Source organism: Crassostrea angulata, chromosome 2 (assembly GCF_025612915.1).
Source record: "Crassostrea angulata isolate pt1a10 chromosome 2, ASM2561291v2, whole genome shotgun sequence".
In the NCBI taxonomy this organism is placed as follows: Eukaryota; Metazoa; Mollusca; class Bivalvia; order Ostreida; family Ostreidae; genus Magallana; species Magallana angulata.
In genome coordinates this window covers 74518963-74538578 of record NC_069112.1, presented here as the reverse complement: position 1 = coordinate 74538578, position 19616 = coordinate 74518963, and the positions used below count along the sequence as shown (strand labels likewise).

General features: G+C 37.2%; 1 long non-coding RNA gene and 1 pseudogene across 2 annotated transcripts in view; one reads left to right on the top strand and one right to left on the bottom strand.

Moving 5' to 3' along the window:
- LOC128172292 (uncharacterized) overlaps positions 1-11592 on the top strand; it is a 35978-nt gene extending 24386 nt beyond the window's left edge. For both annotated transcript variants that reach the window (XR_008242240.1, XR_008242239.1), the window contains 3 exons: positions 7238-7338; positions 10838-10937; positions 11565-11592. This is a non-coding gene — a long non-coding RNA (uncharacterized LOC128172292). The remainder of the gene's footprint in view (positions 1-7237; positions 7339-10837; positions 10938-11564) is intronic.
- Positions 11593-14977: 3385 nt separating this feature from the next.
- LOC128173850 (uncharacterized metal-dependent hydrolase YcfH-like) lies at positions 14978-15976 on the bottom strand (annotated as a pseudogene).
- Between the last annotated feature and the right edge of the window lie 3640 nt (positions 15977-19616).

Sequence of the window (19616 nt, the reverse complement as noted above, 5' to 3'; positions counted from 1 at the left end):
ATTCACTTTTGTCAATTTCTAATAATAAGGCTAGTGTTTGTTTTATAAAGCCTCAACAAAGGTTCCTCGTTCGAGTCAATTCAAACTAACGAGCATTCGCAACTTCGTGTATGTCAACAATATTCAAGTCTTCTGACTGATCAGTATTTCCATTTAATCAAGTGAATAAGCTCTAAGAAAAATTATTCAGAGCTAAAAAATTATTTCAAGGCTTATTTCAGTGAAACTTTACATTAAAAGAGTTAGAATTTATCTCAGATATGACGTACTAAATTGTATTGCGCAAGGTAACAATAATTGATAACACGACATTGCATCATCGCTTTTAATCTTTGAAAATTCAATTCGGGTCATATATAGGGGACTGTCTCAAAAGCTTCATGATATAAATTAAATTGTATGAGATAAATAGAAAATCTATGATTGTGTGATTTTATATTTGCTTTATCCAACTCGTTGAAATGGTTATATTCGCTCGGCAAGCCTCACGAATATATACACAATTTCAACTCGTTGGATAAAGCAAAATTTTATATAAAATCACACAATATAGATATCCTCTATGTATCAATCGGACGTCAACTTCCTGTTAAATAATGACTTTGTTTATTTTTTTATTTTTATAACACACTATTTGTTTAGGCATTCCATATTGTGGGATATATTTCTGTACCAATCGGATGCCAGCTTTCTGTTAAATGTTGACTTTGCTTATTTTGCATATTCACATCAGAGCGGGGGTGTCACTAGTGAGCATTGGCTCACAGATATCTTGTTACTTATATTTATATAATTTTAAACCATTATACGATCAAATATTTAAATATAAATAAGCAAACCTGGCTAGCGCCTCAATTTGGTGTCATTTGAAGTTGTGGGTTATATAGTATAAAATCGATGCGTAGAGTTATCCCAGGCAAAGACACTGGCAAATGTAAATATATATATATATATATTTAACAAACATAAAAAGTACCTGTAGTGTATTTGCTCTCTGTGAAAGATGGAGCATTTTGGCAGCAGCTTGTTCATCCTCTTCTGATGATCTACTAATTGGAGGCCTATACTTGTTACAGAGCGCTGCAACTATTATAACATAGTCACCAATGAATGGAATCTGGGAGTTTGGCAAGGTCTTGGACAAATACTGCCACTGTTTCAGGCGTCCATTACATGCTTCAACTACCCATCGCACCTGAAGAGTGAGAAATACATGTATAAAATAATCTTCAAATATTCAACAATCAGATGTACATTCACAATTCAGTTTGAATTACCTGTGTTCATGAAGATTAGTAAATATTTTGAAATTAACTCAATAGTATAATTACATAGGTATATTATTTCTAAAAAATAATAAGTACTACCGTAATGTATCGTGTATAATAAGCACTCATGTATAATATGCACCCCCCAAAATTGACGAAAAATTGGCGAAAAAACACCAGGTCCTATGTATAACACGCACCCAAAAAATGGCAAAATCAACGGCCGCCATTTCCCCCCAAACTGTCATTGTTTCATGATAATTTTGTAATCCATGCGCAATCTCTTTAATTTTGTGATCGTGACATAGCATAGCAATTATTGTAATTTCGTGATCGGAACATGGTCCAAGCGACATTATAGTCAAAGTTACTATATTTTACTTAAAAAGGATGGCATGATTTACATGGGCGGTATCAAATACCATTAGACTCTTCGTAAAGAGAGTGGAGAAGTTGAAGATCATCATATTACGTAGAGAATACCAGCAACTGAGCTTAGTGCTTAAAAGTAATAATGTTTGCAGATATAAACCAAAACAACATCAAAAGAAATGATTTAATTGATTAATTAAAGTCAAACTGTCTCATTGATTGTTGTTAAATAATCATTCTGAAGAAACGTATATATGTCGTATATCGTCGTTATCAAGTCGTACACATGATCGATGTATTTTTAACAGTGTCTATGTAAAGCAATAACGTTTAACTGCATAACTGGACACGAAGTAATCAAGTTTAACAAAATCAGAATAATCGCTAATCTTCATGCACTTGAAAACACCCTGTGAAGTTCGACACAAGACAGGTGCATGCTTCTGACACGGGAAATTGTTTAACAAACATTGACCACGCGCCGAGTCAACAGGTGACTGTTTACGTAATGGCGAATGCACTGGCGATATTTCAATATTTTTGATGCTAGAAATAGTGTTGAGAGAGTATAAATATTTTAATACATGGAAATAAAACTAAGAATAAGGTATTTCTGATGCAGTAAATTTAGTATACATCCATACAACTTGCATTACACACTATATCGGCAGTCACTACTCCTGTGGTATCAAGAATCACGGCTTGAAAAATGGGGTAAAATTTTAGTCCTATGTACAACATGCACCCCAACTTTTGATCAAATTTTGGCTGAAAAAAAGTGTGTGTTATACATGCGACATTACGGTATTACAAGTTACCTTTGTCACTACTCTTGATAAGTTAGAATCAAGAGTTGAGAGCAGCTTCTATCCCAGTTTCATAAATGCTGGCATCTCTAACTTTATCCCAACATCTTCCAGAACATCTTCGGCATCTCTCACTGAAGCCACGGTCCACTACAAACACATCCTCCTCTTGAAGCCAGTTCCTGAGTTCCTCAGCATTATGGTAAATCATGTGCCTCAGTATGCTGGCGTCATTGTTCTTACTGTCTGCTAGATAGGGGCCAAGAACTGACACAATGTACCCAGTCGCTGTCACCACAATCATGGGTTTCACAAGAGGCCTATGTTTGTGAATGCTATATGATCTATGAGCAAAAGCAAAATTTGAACTTTTCTGTATGTACACATATGTTCAATCGAGAACCAAAATTGCTGGATTTGATGTAACGTCTTTAGTCATGAGATTTCTGGCCAGTTGTCGGGTGTGGTTCTGGATCACCTCCTCACGTGTTATGTGGTTAAATCCAAGATTGTGTGGCACAAAGTCTCTCATAAGTGATGTTCATGCAGAAACTATAGCTCGGCGAACCTGGAATACATCATATTTAATTAATGAAAATCTCCTTTATCAGATAATAAAAAAAAACATAAGTAAAAATATGTTAAAATTTTTTTATTTTCATATTGATCAATTATAAAATTCTTACTTGAAATTTAGTCCTATGAAACAAAACAGCAAGCAATTTGTTAGAAAGAGCTGATCTAAGTTTCATCAGGAGGATGGCAATACATGTCCTCTTGCTCCGATTTCTAGTTGAGTTGATGCTGGTAACTGACAATACAATGTCGTGAAATTCCTGTCGAGAAAATCCTGTCAGCACTCTATACTCATCGTCATTCATACAGCTTTCATCATCAAAGTCAAGCCTTGACTGTTGGAATGCCTTCTCTCGCAAGTCCTAAAAAATGAAATTTTTATCATCGTTTACATGCTACATCATCATTGTTGTCATCAACACTATCACAATTCTCCTCTTCATCAACATTAATCATTACTTTAGTTTTACATTATTATGTATCTTGATTTCATGCAAATTGTTGATACCTTTATGAGACTGAGGATGAATGTTTTGTTGAGCGTTGTGCTTTCATTGGTCCTGATCTGCTGCATAGCGGCATCAACCATTTTCCCGATGTTGCACACAGCATCTTGCTCCAGATGGAATGATGATTTCTCTCCTTATAAACACTAACAGCCGAACATGATGGGAAACAGTCACAAGCTTTGGTCCTGGTGTCTTGCAAACAAAGCAGTAACCATGGCTCTATGGTGATGATGGAAAAGGCAAGGGTACAGATGGGGGACTTGGGAATGCATGTTTTGGACGCTTCTGCTTGGGTGACGCAAATGTTGGATCCTCTGTTTCCTCTTGGGGAGCTATTCTCGGGAACATAGATTCCCTTGTCACTGAATCTTTGACTTTCCGACACTTATGACGACACTTGTTACAGGGAACATCTGTTTGAACTTAACATTTAAGGAAAAATGTTTGCATAATATTAACAGAAATGTACTAGCTGGGCGTCTTTCATCAGGAGGGGCCTTTCTATTTCAAAGCACACATCTAGATTGTTTCTCATCCATCCTTAAAAAACAAAAGGTGATATTAATAAGCTTAGTATTAATCACACACATTTGATTTCTGATTTTTTTTCAAATATACATGAAGAGATATTAGATATGATTTAACTAAGGATCCTCAACACCCTGTGAATGATTTTTATGACAGCTTAAGTACATCACAACATGGCTTCCATCTACCAACCTGCAGGTCATGAGTTTGAATTCTGCCCTGACTTTTATTTTCACAAAGAATAAGTAAAATTTAAAAAAGCTGAATTTTTTTTTTTGGAGGGGAGGGGGGTCATTTTTAAGTTAAACCCATGCTGAAAATCCATATCTTTAAGTTACTTAAAAAAAATGGGCTGGTATGCAGAACTTATACATGTACCTAGGGTATGCTGAAGACCCTGAATACTTATATATATTGATATATTCAATTATTCGTTTATAATCATTTTTTTTTTATCAGTAAAATGAATCGTATGCTTAAATATTTAAGTTTAATAATGCCCATCAGCTCTATATTCTAGTACACCCCCCCTCCCCCGTTCATAAAAGACATTCAACATTTTTGTGATTAACATTGTTTACAGCATCCATAACAACCAAAATGGCATCCCCTCCGTCGGAATGGCTCGGTTTTATCTGGATTGTGTTTTTATTATTGTGTTAATTAACAGATAAAAATGCTCTTACACAAAAAAAAATGGATGATTATTGACCGAAATTTGACCGAAATTTGATCTCATTTTTGCTTCAATAGACGAAATACGAGAAGTGGTTACTCCAAATTGCATTACGATTAGCGACTATCTAAAACTAAAATTGATATTTGAACCCTTCTGACAATGTCGCCCAGGACGAAACTTTCAGGATAAGTACATGTACACGTTGCAATTAATTCTTCTTGTACAGAAAATCATCCCGGGCGACGAGGTCTAGGTGATCAATTTAACTCATTTACATCAGATTGACCAGTAAAAAGGCCATAAAATGGCATATCACCATTACTTTGATGGATCATTTCCTACGCATGCGCATAAATGGGCCAATTCTAACATGGTATTACAAGTTATTATGACCTCCTCTTTATATTATATGCGGACAACATATCGGAATCGCAATATATTTTTTCCCATAAAAAAAACGTGCCAATTCTTAAGGAGACCGTACCTAGTTCTTCTCTTTACCTTCTAATAATTTTACAGTTTATCAGCTCTGTTTATTACTGCAATGACTAAACTGTAATAAAATGTCAAAATTGTGGAACCTTTCTTTTACAAAACTACTGTAATACCAGTTAAAAGGGGAGATAATCAGAAATTAATGAGAATTTTGAGACATTTTCAAAAATCTTCTTCTAAAGAACCATTAAGCCAGGAAAGCTGAAACTTGTGTGGAAGCATCCTCAGGTAGTGTAAATTCAAAGTTGGGAAAATCATGACCCCAGGGGTAGGGTGGGGCCACAATGGGGGGGGGTCATAGTTTAACAAAGGGATATATAGAGTAAATCTTTTAAAATATTCTTCTCAGAAACTGATCAGCTGGGAAAGCTAAAACTTGTGTGGAAACATCCTTAGGTAGTGTAGATTCAAAGTTGTGAAAGTCATGATCCCCTGGGGTAGGGTTGGGCCACATGGGGGGGGGGGGGGGGGGGGTCAAAGTTTTACATAGGAATATATAGAGTAAATCTTTAAAACTATTCTTCTCAGAAACTAATCAGCAAGGAAAGCTGAAACTTATGTGGAAGCATCATCAGGTAATGTAGATTCAAAGTTGGGAAAATCATGACCCCTGGGTGTAGGGTGGGGCCACAATTGGAGGTCGAAAATTCACAAAGTAATATATAGAGTAAATCTTTAAAAATCTTCTTCTCAGAAACTAATCAGCCAGGAAAGCTGAAACTTGTGTGAAACATCCTCAGGTAGTGTAGATTCAAAGTTGTGAAAATCATGATTACCGGGTGTAGGGTGGGGCCTTAATGGGGGGTCAAATTTTAACATAGGAATATGTAAAGTAAATCTATAAAAATCTTCTTCTCAGAAACTAATCAGCCAGGAAAGCTGAAACTTGTGTGGAAGTATCCTCAAGTAGTGTAGTTTCAAAGTTGGGAAAATAATGACACCCCCGGGAGTAGGGTTGGGCCACAATGGGGGGGGGGCAAAGTTTTACATAGGAATATGTAGAGTAAATCTTTATAAATCTTCTTCTCAGACACTAATCAGCCAGATGATTCTATATAAATGTTAAGACTTTGGCCCCAGGACAATTCTTCGGCTCACAAGAAGGTTCAGAGTTTGATGTAGGTTTATATCCCATATATAAACAATTGTTAAGGATGTTTTTGAGAACTGCAATACTCAACATGTGATATGACTATAAAATCATCCTGTTAGAAAAGGGACTAATGATTATATACATAAGAATATGCAGGGGGAAAATAGATTATATTTTTACAGGATCTACATGTATTGTTGTACATTGTCCAGATAGTTTGTATTATGACTCCATTAAGCTGATTTTATCATACCTATTGTTCCTCAGGTGAGCGATGTGGCCCATGGGCCTCTTGTTTTAAATTCTGAATGGAATCCATTCTTATTGAAAAATCTTATTCAATTTTTTTCATCCTTAAGGTCAGACGACACGTTCCTCAATTTTAGATAACTTTTTCCAGGAATTTGTTAATGGTTTACAACTACTTTGACAAGCTTTCTTGCAAAAAATTAGGGTACCTTACCAGGCTGCGAAATACCAGAATATGCAATTTCCTATATAATCTTCTTGAAAATACACTTGAATTGCTGATATGAAAATAAATACATCTACACAACAGCTAAATTCTCTAAAATAGAACTGTATCTCGGGCGGGGCTTTGAACTCACGACCTCTAGAACCTCTACGCTTCTGGCAGAGAGCGGCCACGGTTCTAACCACTCGACCATCTAGGCATCTAACCAAATACAAGTATATTTTGATCATTTTTTAAGTAATTATAAAATTAAAAATTTTTGTTGGAACTCTTTATTACGAGGAGATACAAAAAAGATTCTCGAGGAACGTGTCGTCTGACCTTAAGTACATAATAACAGACACATTTATTCAAATTGTCCATGTATTTGATTTGTTAAAGTTAATAAGAAGCAGTCAAATCATTTGATCTCACTGTAATTCCACATTCATTTCAGTACTTGCTGAGAGAGAGAGAGAGAGTCTCATACTCGGATGAGCACAGCGTAGATATAAATCAAAATCCCGGACTTGTGTTTCATACACAATGATGTATAAGGTATTTATAAGGTTAATGAAAAAGTCAAATTTGACAAATTCTGAGGTGAGTAAAATGATTAGTATTAGAATGAGGGTACTAATGCACTTGGATGTTGACACCTTAGAATTGTTAATACAGTGGGGCCTCAGATATCCGGACGCCAGATAACCGGACGCTTCAGTTTACGGACGATTTTATTTGGGAACAGATTTTTTTATACGTTATTTTCTCTCATTTATCCGGAATTCTGTGTTCCGGATCTGGACGGTCTGTTTTTACCACAAAACATCGTTTTACTACTAATCTTGCTTCATTTAACCGGACAGTAAAATTTCATGATACCATACTCAGTACAAAAGATTTCCCCTGTCAATTAAGTTTCACACCTTTTTTATGTGCAAGACCCTCATGAGTAGCTTGTATAAACACACTGACATCCCAAATCACTTTCAAAAAATGGAAAATTGCGAACAACAGTGTATCACACACATACCACACTGAGACACAAAGAATTTAGCTAGATATGGTTATCATTATTGTCCGGTTAATATTTCATGACAAAATAATAAAATAAAGTTCTTTATATCTAAAAACGTTCATATCAACAGACAACTCTAGCATATGTTGCTATATGGTATGAAAGGCAAAAAACCTAGTATCAACACTGGGAGCCATTGTATACAAATACATTATCATTCATGACAACGATAGACACATTTCAGATATCCGGACGCTTCACCTATCCGGACGATTGGACTTGGGAACGAAAGCGTCCGGATAACTGAGGCTCCACTGTACAAGATTTAGCTGAGCAGAAACAGATAGGGCTAGGTGATGTGCTAGATATATAAATGAAATAATTTTTATTTTAAAGTAAATTTATCACTGTTTAAATTTGATAAGTTGTAAACAAGCTCAATTTTGACATATGAATGCCATGTGACCCTATATATTGCTAGTAATTAGCTCACCTGAGCTGAAAGCTCAAGTGAGCTTTTCTGATCACCTTTTGTCCGTCGTCCGTCTGTCCATCTGTCTGTCCGTCCGTCTGTCCGTCCTTCTTTAAACTTTTTACATTTTGAACTTCTTCTCTAAAACCGCTTATCCAATTTCAACCAAATTTAGCACAAAGCATCTTTATGGGATGGCGAATATAGATTGCAGGAATAAAAGTCCGATCTGTATTCAAAGCGGTGAAAACCTTGAAACTGTAGAAAAAGGGGGGTGCAATTTTGAAAATCTTCTTTTCAAGAACTACTGATTCCAATTCAACGTAGCTTAGCATAAATTATCCTTATGGGAAGGAAAATATAAATTGCAAAAATTAAGGTCTAATTCTGTTTCAAATCTGGGTTATTGCGAAAATAATAATAAAGGAAAGGCGTGTTTCAATCGGGCTCGGCATCCGGTAAATGGGTAGACAAGACTTGGCCTGGGCAAAACAAAAGATTGGCAGTTATTAATCTGCCAATCTCATTAAAATTTCAGGATATTTGATGGACCAGTATATTTGTATTTGCTGTAAATATTGCTGCAAAATAATGCGTATTTGGAATTGACGATTGCTGATTTTGTCTTTATTACTCCTACTGTACATGTGATCCTTGACTGTGTTTGTGTACATTTGTATAAACTGATTTTGAACCTCAAATACCATTGAACCGGTCTTGAGTGAATAAAAGAATTGAAAATCTTAGGCTATTCTTTTTTTCCATTTTAAATGCTGGATAGGAAATACCAAGTTAAAAATCTTAAGCTGAATGTAATAAACTCATGTGGAAAAAATATGACTCAAACCTAGGCGAACTGTGAGCTATGCATCTTGCTTATAATTCTACGATTGACGCTGAAATTTTGGTTGAACATTGGAAATTCTATATGTCGAATTAGAGTATGTTAAATACTTGTACAAACAAAATAAAGAATGATATTCTGTATAAACCTACTCTCTGGGGCCCCCTCTTTATACAATAAATAATGTGAAATCTACATCAATTTTGATAGTTTTTCAGACACGGGTTAATAAAAACGACATCTTTAAAACAGTTTCCATAGTTCTGACACATTTCTGTTGCGGGGATAAAGTAATTATCGCTATTCCTAAGAAAATATTACAGCGGAAAATTATCCTGGTTTGTACTCGAAGTAAATAACAGTCATTTAATTATAATGGAGAAGACAAATAAAATTTTTGAATGTTTTTAATTTGAGGAATTGAGCACATTGAGGTACAATTTTCTTCTTCACATCCGAGGGACCATACGAAACAATATCTTTTGAACGCCATTGTTGCTCAGGTGAGCGATGTGGCCCCATGGGCCTCTTGTTTTTTGATAGTGAACTTTCAGATGTGGCCAAAGACATACATCTTTAAGTAAAATACTTAACTAGCCAGGGGTGTTTAGTTACATTGAGTTATATGGGAAATGAATTGATACTCTTTTCCCTAATAAAGTTGCAAATATGTGACTTTTTTAATTTGATTTTATGACCAAAATTTAAAAGTATTGTGCATATTCATGACTGAGGAAATTCTTGCTTGCGATTGTCTATTATCTGATTGGGGTCAGAGTTTAAGTGATTCTTACCTCACCTGAGCCGAGCTTTTCAGATCAAAATTTGTCCATCGTTGTCATTGTCACTGTTGGTGTTGTTGCTTAAATATTTCACTTTTAATTTTTATCTAATCTTAGAACCACTGAGCCTATTTCAACCAAACTTGGCTTAAAGCATCAAATTTTAAATTTTGTTCAAATGAAGAGCCAGGTCCCTTTTAAAGGGGAGATCATTTAGAATCATCAAAGATTTAAAATCATCAAAAATAGATCATTAAAAATTTGTGGGTTTTTGAAAAAGAAATTATAAAAGATAAACAATTGGCCAAAAAAGCTGTAATTTGTGTGGAAGCATCCCTAGGAAGTGTTTTTTCAGGTTGTTCATATCATGATCTCTGCAGGAAGGGTGGAGTCAGGAATCACAATGGGGGATTGAATTTTTACATATGAATCTATATAGAGAAAAGTCTTTAAAAATCTTTTCGAAAACCAACTGGCAAGACAATTTGTAACTTGTGAGGAAACATCCTTAGGTAGGAAGATTCAAGTTTGTTCAAATCATAATCCTTGGTAGGAAAGGTGGGGTAGGATTGCTGGGGGGGGGGGGGTGTTTGAACTTTTAAAAAAATCTTTTTCTCAAAAACTAATCAACCAGACAAGCTGAATCTTGTGTGGATAACCCTTAGGTAGTGCTGATTCAAGTCTATTTTACTACCTTGTTCAGAAAGTTTGTTTGACTCCATAATTTAAACTGATTTTTAATGGCTGTCGTTACTCAGGTAAGCAATGTGGCCCATGGGCCTCTTGTTACTGAACTCTTTGCAATGTTACATTTGCAAAAATAAACTTCCTAGGTAGTATATGAAAGTGACCAACAGCTATAGCTACATGTGTGGCTCTATGTCCTGTCCCCTTAGGATCTGTTCACTTCCTCATACAACCTTTTGCGGTGTCTGTTGTAGTGGCTCATCTTACATCAAATGGAATGGATCCATGCCAGGATTCACTTTTCCTTCCCATGCTGGTTCCAGTCCAGTAAACTGTCACAGTCTGGGAAATTCTGTGAGTTCTCTCTCAATGCATCATGCTATAATTTAGCTCTTTTTAGTTCACCTTAACTGAAAGCTTTTGTGAGCTTTTCTGAGAACTTTCGTCTAGCGTCCATCTGTACAATTTTGACCTTCTCTGCAGAACCAGATTATCAGAAATCATTTAGACTTTGTAAACAGATCTTCTGCATCACTAATACCCGTAAATACACAAGATGTCAGTAACATATTACACCGAAATTTGCTTATATTAAGATATTGCAAATATTTTATCTTTGAAATGAAATATATTAATTCCACATTTTATAGATTTGGTTACCTTTTCAAAATTTTATTTTAATCTTTTTTTATTTATTATTTTTGAAAGAATTTTTTTTTTTAAATCTATGTCGGTGGGTTAGCTTGATTTAAAAAATTGTAAATCAACATGTCTCAATGAAGTGAAAAAAATACAGTCTTCTTATTTTCCTGACAACAAGCAAAAATTTAAATTTGTAACACAAAATGCATAAATAAAATTTTAAAAAATCAAACTCTGAGCTGTAAAACTTTGATTTTAAGAAGTGAACAGCAGATTTTGGTATAAATGCTGAAGGCATTTTGATGATATTATAGTGTTTATCCCTTACCATTTCTTCAGGTCACTGGTGATGCCGCAGAAAGAAAACACTACGGGTATGTAATATGATCTTTATTAGCAATTACCGCCACATATAGAATAGTAAACGAATAGTACAATTCACAGAGCAATAAAGCATGTCTTGTGTCTTCCAAGACAGGCAAAGGAAGGGCAATGTATATGTCATCTTGCGTGTAAGCAAGTTCAGGCGGTAACCAGGCAATTTGTACCAACTATCACCAGGACCACCACACTCCTCCCCATTTTAAAAGAGGGCATCCCAGCCCGAACAATAGGGCAAACTATAATAAACATACAATATCTAAATCCAAATAGCTTAGGACCTAAAACATACAAAATAAAACATTTTACATGTTTTTTTTTGGTCTTTAAAAAATACTAACACAGATTTCACAGTCAACATCACAGTCCACAAACTTCACAGTCAGATTCTAGCATCTAATTTGTCTTGGTCCAACCTCCTGCTTTTCCTGGCCCCTCCGACTTGTCTAGTTCCACCATTTTCCCCAACACATCAGGTAGTCCACATAGTATTCCCTTAGCACGAAGTCCAAAGATGACATCTACAACGAAGTCCAACGATGACATCCACCAAGAGATTCAACGATGACATTAACTATGAGGTACAATTTTTAACGATGACATCCACCACTCCGTATCTAGACACCAGACATTTTTCCAAGATGAAGGCACTTTGCAAATTTTTGACATAGTGTCCAAGACTCCGGCACTGCAAGTAAGGTAGGGACTACAATGTACCAGAGTAGCAACAAGTAAGATCCATGTTCCTTAACATTTTTAACCAGCTAATGGGTACATGGACTCCTTGTACATCTTGGTACACTGGATATCTAAACACTCATCTGCAAATGCAGCCCAAGGTACATACAAGCATCTGGTACACTCTACCAATGCTAAGACAAACAAAACAGTACACAGTACCCTGCATCACCGTGGAGTACCTTTCCACATCATAAAACATAACACTCAACTTGAGAAACCTACTATCTCACGGACCAGGTAAAAACTCAGGGCAAACAAATATTTAAGCTTTGTCCTGGCCTTGTCATCAGAAATTCAAACAAACCTGGAATGAGACCAGTCCTTGCCCTCTTCACACAATAACATCAAACTTTGGGATTACCCTGATTACACAAACAGTAAGTTTTCCTTTTCTGATACTTAAACTTGTTAGTGCCCTTGCTATCTTGCAACTTCACAGACTCACTGGTAACTGCTTGGTGATTTCTAGCTCTACTCCTTGTCCCAATGTAAGGCCCTCAGTCAATAGTTTGACTTGAAGTAGTCTGTGAGACTGCAGTGTATTCTGCCTTTTTCAAAACAGACTTCAATGTCTTGACACTTTTCGGCACTGGTACATGTGTGTTATGCTCTGACTCACTGCTTGACTCTTCATCAATGACCTGCTTCTGATAGTTATAGAGCCACTGAGGTATTTCTGTAGCATCGCATTTCTCAATTTATCATGATGCATGGTCCGAACTTCTCTGCATTACTTTACTATGAACACAGTATCTGACTTGGCCTTTACAATTATACCTGGAGCCTTCCAGATAGACTCCACTTTCTTCCCTGCTAGACTCCACTTTCTTCCCTGCATTGCGGCGCCAATATACAAAATCGCCAACCCTGAATGGACATGTACACAGTCTGATGTCTTGTGCGGTTTTCATAAATTTATGCGCAGACTTCAACTTCTGCTTGGTGGCATCGTGTGCTTTTTGCACGGTCTGCTCTAACTTCTGCACATACATGTTTATCTCACCCTCCTCCCCATTTTGAAAAGACTTCAGAGGGTGCCCGTACATCAAGGTTGCTGGTACATTCACCTCTCTTTCCAGCATAAGTCTATTTGGTGTATACCCTGTGTGACGGTTTATGGCTGACTGCAATGCCACTGCGAGTGGACCAAGATACTTATCCCAAGTTTTAGGTTGACTGTCTTTATAACAGCAAACTGCATCCATCAAAGTGCAATTATAGCACTCTACTTAATTATTACGCCAGAAGGCCTATAGGAAGTTGTTCTAGACTTGTGGAATCCCAGCATCTCACAAACCTTACAAAAGAGCTCACTCTTAAAGTTACGGCCTTGATCAGTAAAGATCTGGAAGGGATCCCCGAACCTTGAGAAAAAGTCGTTGATAGCTGCCCTCGCAGTTACTTCCAAGGTTTGTGAAGGAATTGGCACACCCTCAACCTACTTAGTAAAGTTGTCTACCATCATGAGAATATACTCATCGCTCTGCTCCATGCTAGGGAAAGTCCAAGAAAGTCTAAATGTACTCTTTATATCGGGCTTCCAGCTTGATAACGATTCATATCTGATCTATTTGGCAATGAAGCTCTCTTGTTTTTCGCACAGAGAGCACATGTCTTTACATACAGCTTTATGTCCTTTACCATTCGCCACCAGTAGAACTGTTGCTGCTGGCGAGTTAACTTGATAACTGCCAACAGCTCTTTCTGCGTCGTACAATATCTGCGCTGCTCGGATGATAGCACTGCACTGCCATAGTCTATAGTTCTTTCTTTCCCGTTCTGAATTTGACTCAGCTCTCCTACAACTGTGTAGTCCGAAGCATCAGTGTCTGATACATTGACCATGATTATTAGGTATAGTCAACACAGGGGGTTCTGTCATCAATGCTCTAAAACTCTCAAAAGCACTTTGTTGTTCTGTCTTCCAACGGAAACCACATTTCCTAGTGACTGCATACAGCGGGCAGCAATGCAAGAGAAATGGGGTATAAAACTGTGATGGTAATTAGCAAAACCTAAAAACTTTTCAAGGCCTGGAGGGCCAGTCCCATACTGACTCTATATACTGGTCTCCCATCTCTATTCCACTCTCACTGATGGTTCTGCCAAAAAAGTCAATCTTAGTTTTGAATAGCTCTTACTTCTGAGGCTTAAATTTCAGACCATATTCTCGGGAACGCTTATGGTGTTTCCCACCACTTTGATGGCGAGATAATCGGGGAAACCGATAGGAATGATCAACAACTTACCAGGTAGACATCCAATATTTTGAACAATTACATCTATCTGGAATATTTTCAGGATTTCTCTCTATTTCTCTCTGCGCATGGGCGAATTTATCCGGTGCCTGATGAATTCGCCCCCGCACTTATAATAGTGGGCAAAATCACCACACTCCCCCTGATTTCAAAAACCTGACCCCAGATATTACAAAAGTAATGACATATACATTAATACAATTTAAACCCCTATGATTGACAGTGCTAATGTAATTAACTAAAACATTGTGATTTACCATTACTTATAAAAACAGATATTAACAGTTCATAAATCATGACCAAATAAAAAGTCACTGTCAATCAATCACAGGCAATGGGTGTCCGGAATAGGAGCATGATGATTCAAGGCCCTCTCGTCTCTTCTGACGGTCCATGCTCTCTCTTCCATAGGGATCCCTTCGCTGGAAACAAACTTAAAAGAATGTAAAAATATCCTGGGAGAATACACTGCATATAAAAGGACAGACAATCAGTATCGGTGGCCCAACTGCTTAGCGAAGAAGGTGCGGAAGTTCTTTGCAACCGCCTCTTCAAGGTGTTCCACGGATTTTCCACTTACGGTCGCAACCAATTGGTAGACCTTTCCAATATGTTTCGGCGTCATTGGTCAGCCAACCCCACATGGCAGGTATGGACTGTTGGTCTTCACTAGTATTCGATCCTGTGGAATAGCTCTAACACCTTCCTGTTGGGTATCCAACATGCTATGGACACTTTCGCTCACTCCAAAGTACACCGGCCTCCCGGTATCTACCCAGAGTTTGATCTGCGCTGGGCCCCCTACAAAGCAGTGCAGGTAGATGGGTGCCTGGATAGACACGCCCAACCGATCTAAAAGGGTTATGCAGTCTTGGGTGGGAACTCAACTGCAGCTGTCCTTGTCTGCACCCTTCAGATGCAACACCATATTGGAGGATGGATCAACTCTGCAGAAAATCCTGCAAGGATGAACTTTTGCTGGGGGTGATGTTCTTTGTCAGAGTAGTCCAAGCCTATCTCCCCAACAGCCCAGCCCTTGCTATTGCACAAACTCATGGTGGCCGCGACATCAGCCTTGTTGCTCTATCACCTCCTTTGGGTGGATCCCCTTCACAATCACCAACCCACTCTCTAACCTCATTGGGATGCGGGCCTCCTTCATACCATAAACCAAGCACCCTCTGGAAATGGTGACTGACACTTAGGAGGGTCGGCTGTCTAGGGCTGTGGCATTCATTGCTCCTGTAAATGGAGCTGGCATCCATCCAGGGTGCCAATGACAGTCCACTACCAGGCAACTCATGGGGATCACTAGCAGGGGGATCACTAGTGGGTAGCTCCGCTTTCACTGGCACACGGTGACCCACCTCTTCAGGCTGCTGAATGCCCTTTCAACACAGAGATATTGACTTATCCCGGTAATCAGCCCACTACTTTGGCTGTCAAGTCCCAAAAAGTGTGAGACCCTGTTCACCACCTCCTGCACAGGCCTGGAGAACGTCTAGTCAACTCTCCCAAGTTGTCTCTCAGCCCACGCCCTTAACCTCTTCAGGGACTGTAATACAGGCTCTCTCTGGTGTGTTTGAAAAACCTCAGCAGATATATCCGCTAGGAAAGACACAAACTCCTCAGGATTCTGTGCCCCTCCAGCATGGTCCCTCCTAATGTTGTAAAGCATCGGTGTAGCTCCTGAAAATGTCTCCCTGCAACTGTGTACAGCGCACTTTCTTACTCCCCTTTCCTTTGTGTGTGTTCTTTCCTGACAAGGACGCATGTTAACTTCCTGATCTGAGCCACTGCTTTGGCTCAGATCAATAACAGTCATACTGGCCTCTTGTCCAAGCGGCTCCTGCAGCCCACCAGCACTCTCCTCCTCGAACATACCATCCTCCTCATCAAACACATACAATTGGAATTGCTCCTCCATCGCTGAATCTAAAATTAAAATATATTAGCAAGTAAATTATATCTGAGGACACTTTGAAACCAGTTATATACCTTAAAAGCTCTGGGTGTTTAATAAATGCTAATAAAACTACCAAAAACTTTTATACATTTTTCCTACTGCCCATCTATAAGAGAACACTCAGGGCAAGAGGTATGCTTTCTGCAATTTCAGCAGTCATACCCACACATTCCAGATGAAACCAGTCTCTGCAGGAATCACATTGCACCATTAACCCTTTTGGATTTTGTTTTTACACACATTATGACTTCCGTACCTTTTTCTTTGGCGGTTTTGCAACAATAGTTTCATCATGCTTAGTAATACCCTTTGAATGAGACCTTGTACCCCTGAATGGTCCATCAGGCTGTTTCCTAAGTCTCTCCTCAGGGTCTTTGGCGGAAGCACTATCTGTATTGCTTGATCCGCCAGCACTTACCTCATCATCGTGATCTCATGTAATCTACCAACCACTTTGACAGTTTTCGTGCATCACATTTCTTAAAGTAGCTCGCGGGTTTGCTGACGTCACAATAGGATTCGACGTAAAGAGTTGACCGTCATAGCAAACTTATACATTTTTTTTAAAATGACAAATGATTGTTAGAAACATAAAAGGAAATATGTCAAAAGGCTTAAATGTAGTTTCTACAAACATTTATAATAATCAAGTGCTAAAATTTTATTAATAAAAACGTGACTTACTTTGTCACATTTTGTTCTATAAGATATGTTTATGCGTTGGAACTCCATGAAAAGAGAATTAGCCATTTTTCTCCTCTTCACATTACATTATATGTTATCGACTGCACATTGCATTTGTGCAGTTGATAATAATATGTAATTAGTATTTACATGTTCAAATTTGTGTTAATCAGCTAGTCTTGTCAATAAACGCATTATCATTTTTGGGTTCTCAGACGTAAGAAAATGATGATGTTGGGCTAGCGTCATAATGAAAATATAAGGTTTTGTGAAATCTTTTAAATCTTTGAAGTTGTTTTGCAAAAAATTGGCCGAGAACACATATTGATTATTTTTTATCAATTGATTAAAAAATATCTCCTCTGGTATTTTACTAAGTACATCTAATTTCGTCTAAATCGTTTTGATATTTGGAGCATAGTTTTGAAATGCATTTCTCGACAAAGATGTGCATTTTACTACTGTAAAACGAGAAAATATGGCGCACTACAAATTTTAGCACCTTTGGCGCAACTGCCTCTGAGCGCTAAAATTAATAGTGCGCCAAAGGTTTTCCATATGAATTAAATTTCTTCAAGTTGCAAAACAATAACGTCAGTCCATTTTTAAGGCTATATAGAAGTGTTCATTTAAATATCAGATGCTCTCGGTTCTGTTTGTTTAAACAATTACACAGGTAAACGGTATGGGTTATCGGCTATAAGTGCCTAAACATGGATTAATTAATTTAGTTTTAATTGCTTTTTAACATCTCTCATTAGCACCTTCAAAATTAAGCTTGCCACTTCCATTTAGCCCCTCAAGGTGAAAATGTGATTAAGCGTGGCGATCGTTAATGCTGACAATACATGATTGATCATAATTTCTTTGATCTCTGATTAGTGGATATAAAGATAACAAGACAATACCTATTTTTTGTGGGTTTTTTAATGTAAAATTACTGTGAAAAAGATTCTCTCATGGTGATCAAAACTCATGGTAAATGTAGCATTCGATTTCACTTTTAGTTTCGGGACTCTTCTAGTGTTATCCAAGTCGACATGTTAAATTCAAAGTCCGATAACTCAAATTTGTTTACCAACAAAAATTACACATCATCGCCAATAAATGAAGTTTTCATATCTATCTACTGACGATTTACACAAAAGTAAGTGTATTGTTCTCAAAGACAGTTTACCTTGCATGCGAGATAGAAATTAAAGTTGTTGTGTTCACGTGCTTGAGTGAACACAGAACTAAATTTTGGGCGTGATCGTTTATCAAACTACAACATTTTTTGTATTCTTTTTTAAAGAAAAGATGCATGCGCTAAAATATGATTGCCCTATTGTACTGGCACTTGCGTTTGCGCTAAAATACGTACTGTGGAATCATTAGATTTCGTGGTGGCTCAATTTTCGTGGAATTCGTGGGTACCTCTCATCCACGAATTTACATCCTCCACGAATTAATAAATTGAAGTAATAAAGTCATGTTTCCTTTTGTAGATATAAGAGAATACACGAAATTACGTCCCCACGAGTCTGTAAAATTCTAGCAATCCACGAAAATTGACCCCCACGAAAATTAATGATTCCACAGTATGCGCCAAATTTTCTCGTTTTACAGTATATATTTCATTGAAATGGTGTTGCTTAATTTTATCAGCGACAGTGTGTTTAAAACACAATAACATTGTTACCGCGCAGACGAATTTCAAATAAATTTTAGAAATAAAACTCTAAAACCTATAGATCACGTGGACAAATTTTCAGGATATGTTTTCTCACAAGCAGTAAACCCACGAGCTACCTTAAGTTTTTCATGATGCATGATCTTGACCTCCCGACATGACTTCACAGCAAAAACTGTGTCGGACTTTGCTTCAACTATGACACCTGGGCCTATCCACATTGACTCTACCTTCTTTCCTGCGTTCTGGTGCCAGTACACAGCTTCACCTAATTAGGGCTTTTCGACTTTCGGTCGAAAAGACCTATTGTTATTCTGATGTTTTATTATTATTATTATTATTATTATTATTATTCTTTTTCTCGACAGATTTTCCGTCAGCGATTTTTTGAAAACGGAAAGGATTTCAGAAAAAACAATACATTAGTCTTATAGCATTTTTGAATGTCACCAGTATGTAAGGTTTTGGACTTCCGGTTCCGGTACTTCCGGTTTACAAAAGCAAAATAGTAGAAATTAAATGAATCAATATATTGTTTTTATTTTTAAAGGAAATTCGTTGTAATTTTAGAGTTAGATCAACAATGTCGAATTGTTTAAAAAGTAAAGCGGCACCGAGTTTCTATCTCTTATCAGTTTTGAGATTTTAGGCCTCAAACTTGAGAAAAGGGGGGATGAAAAAATAAAAAA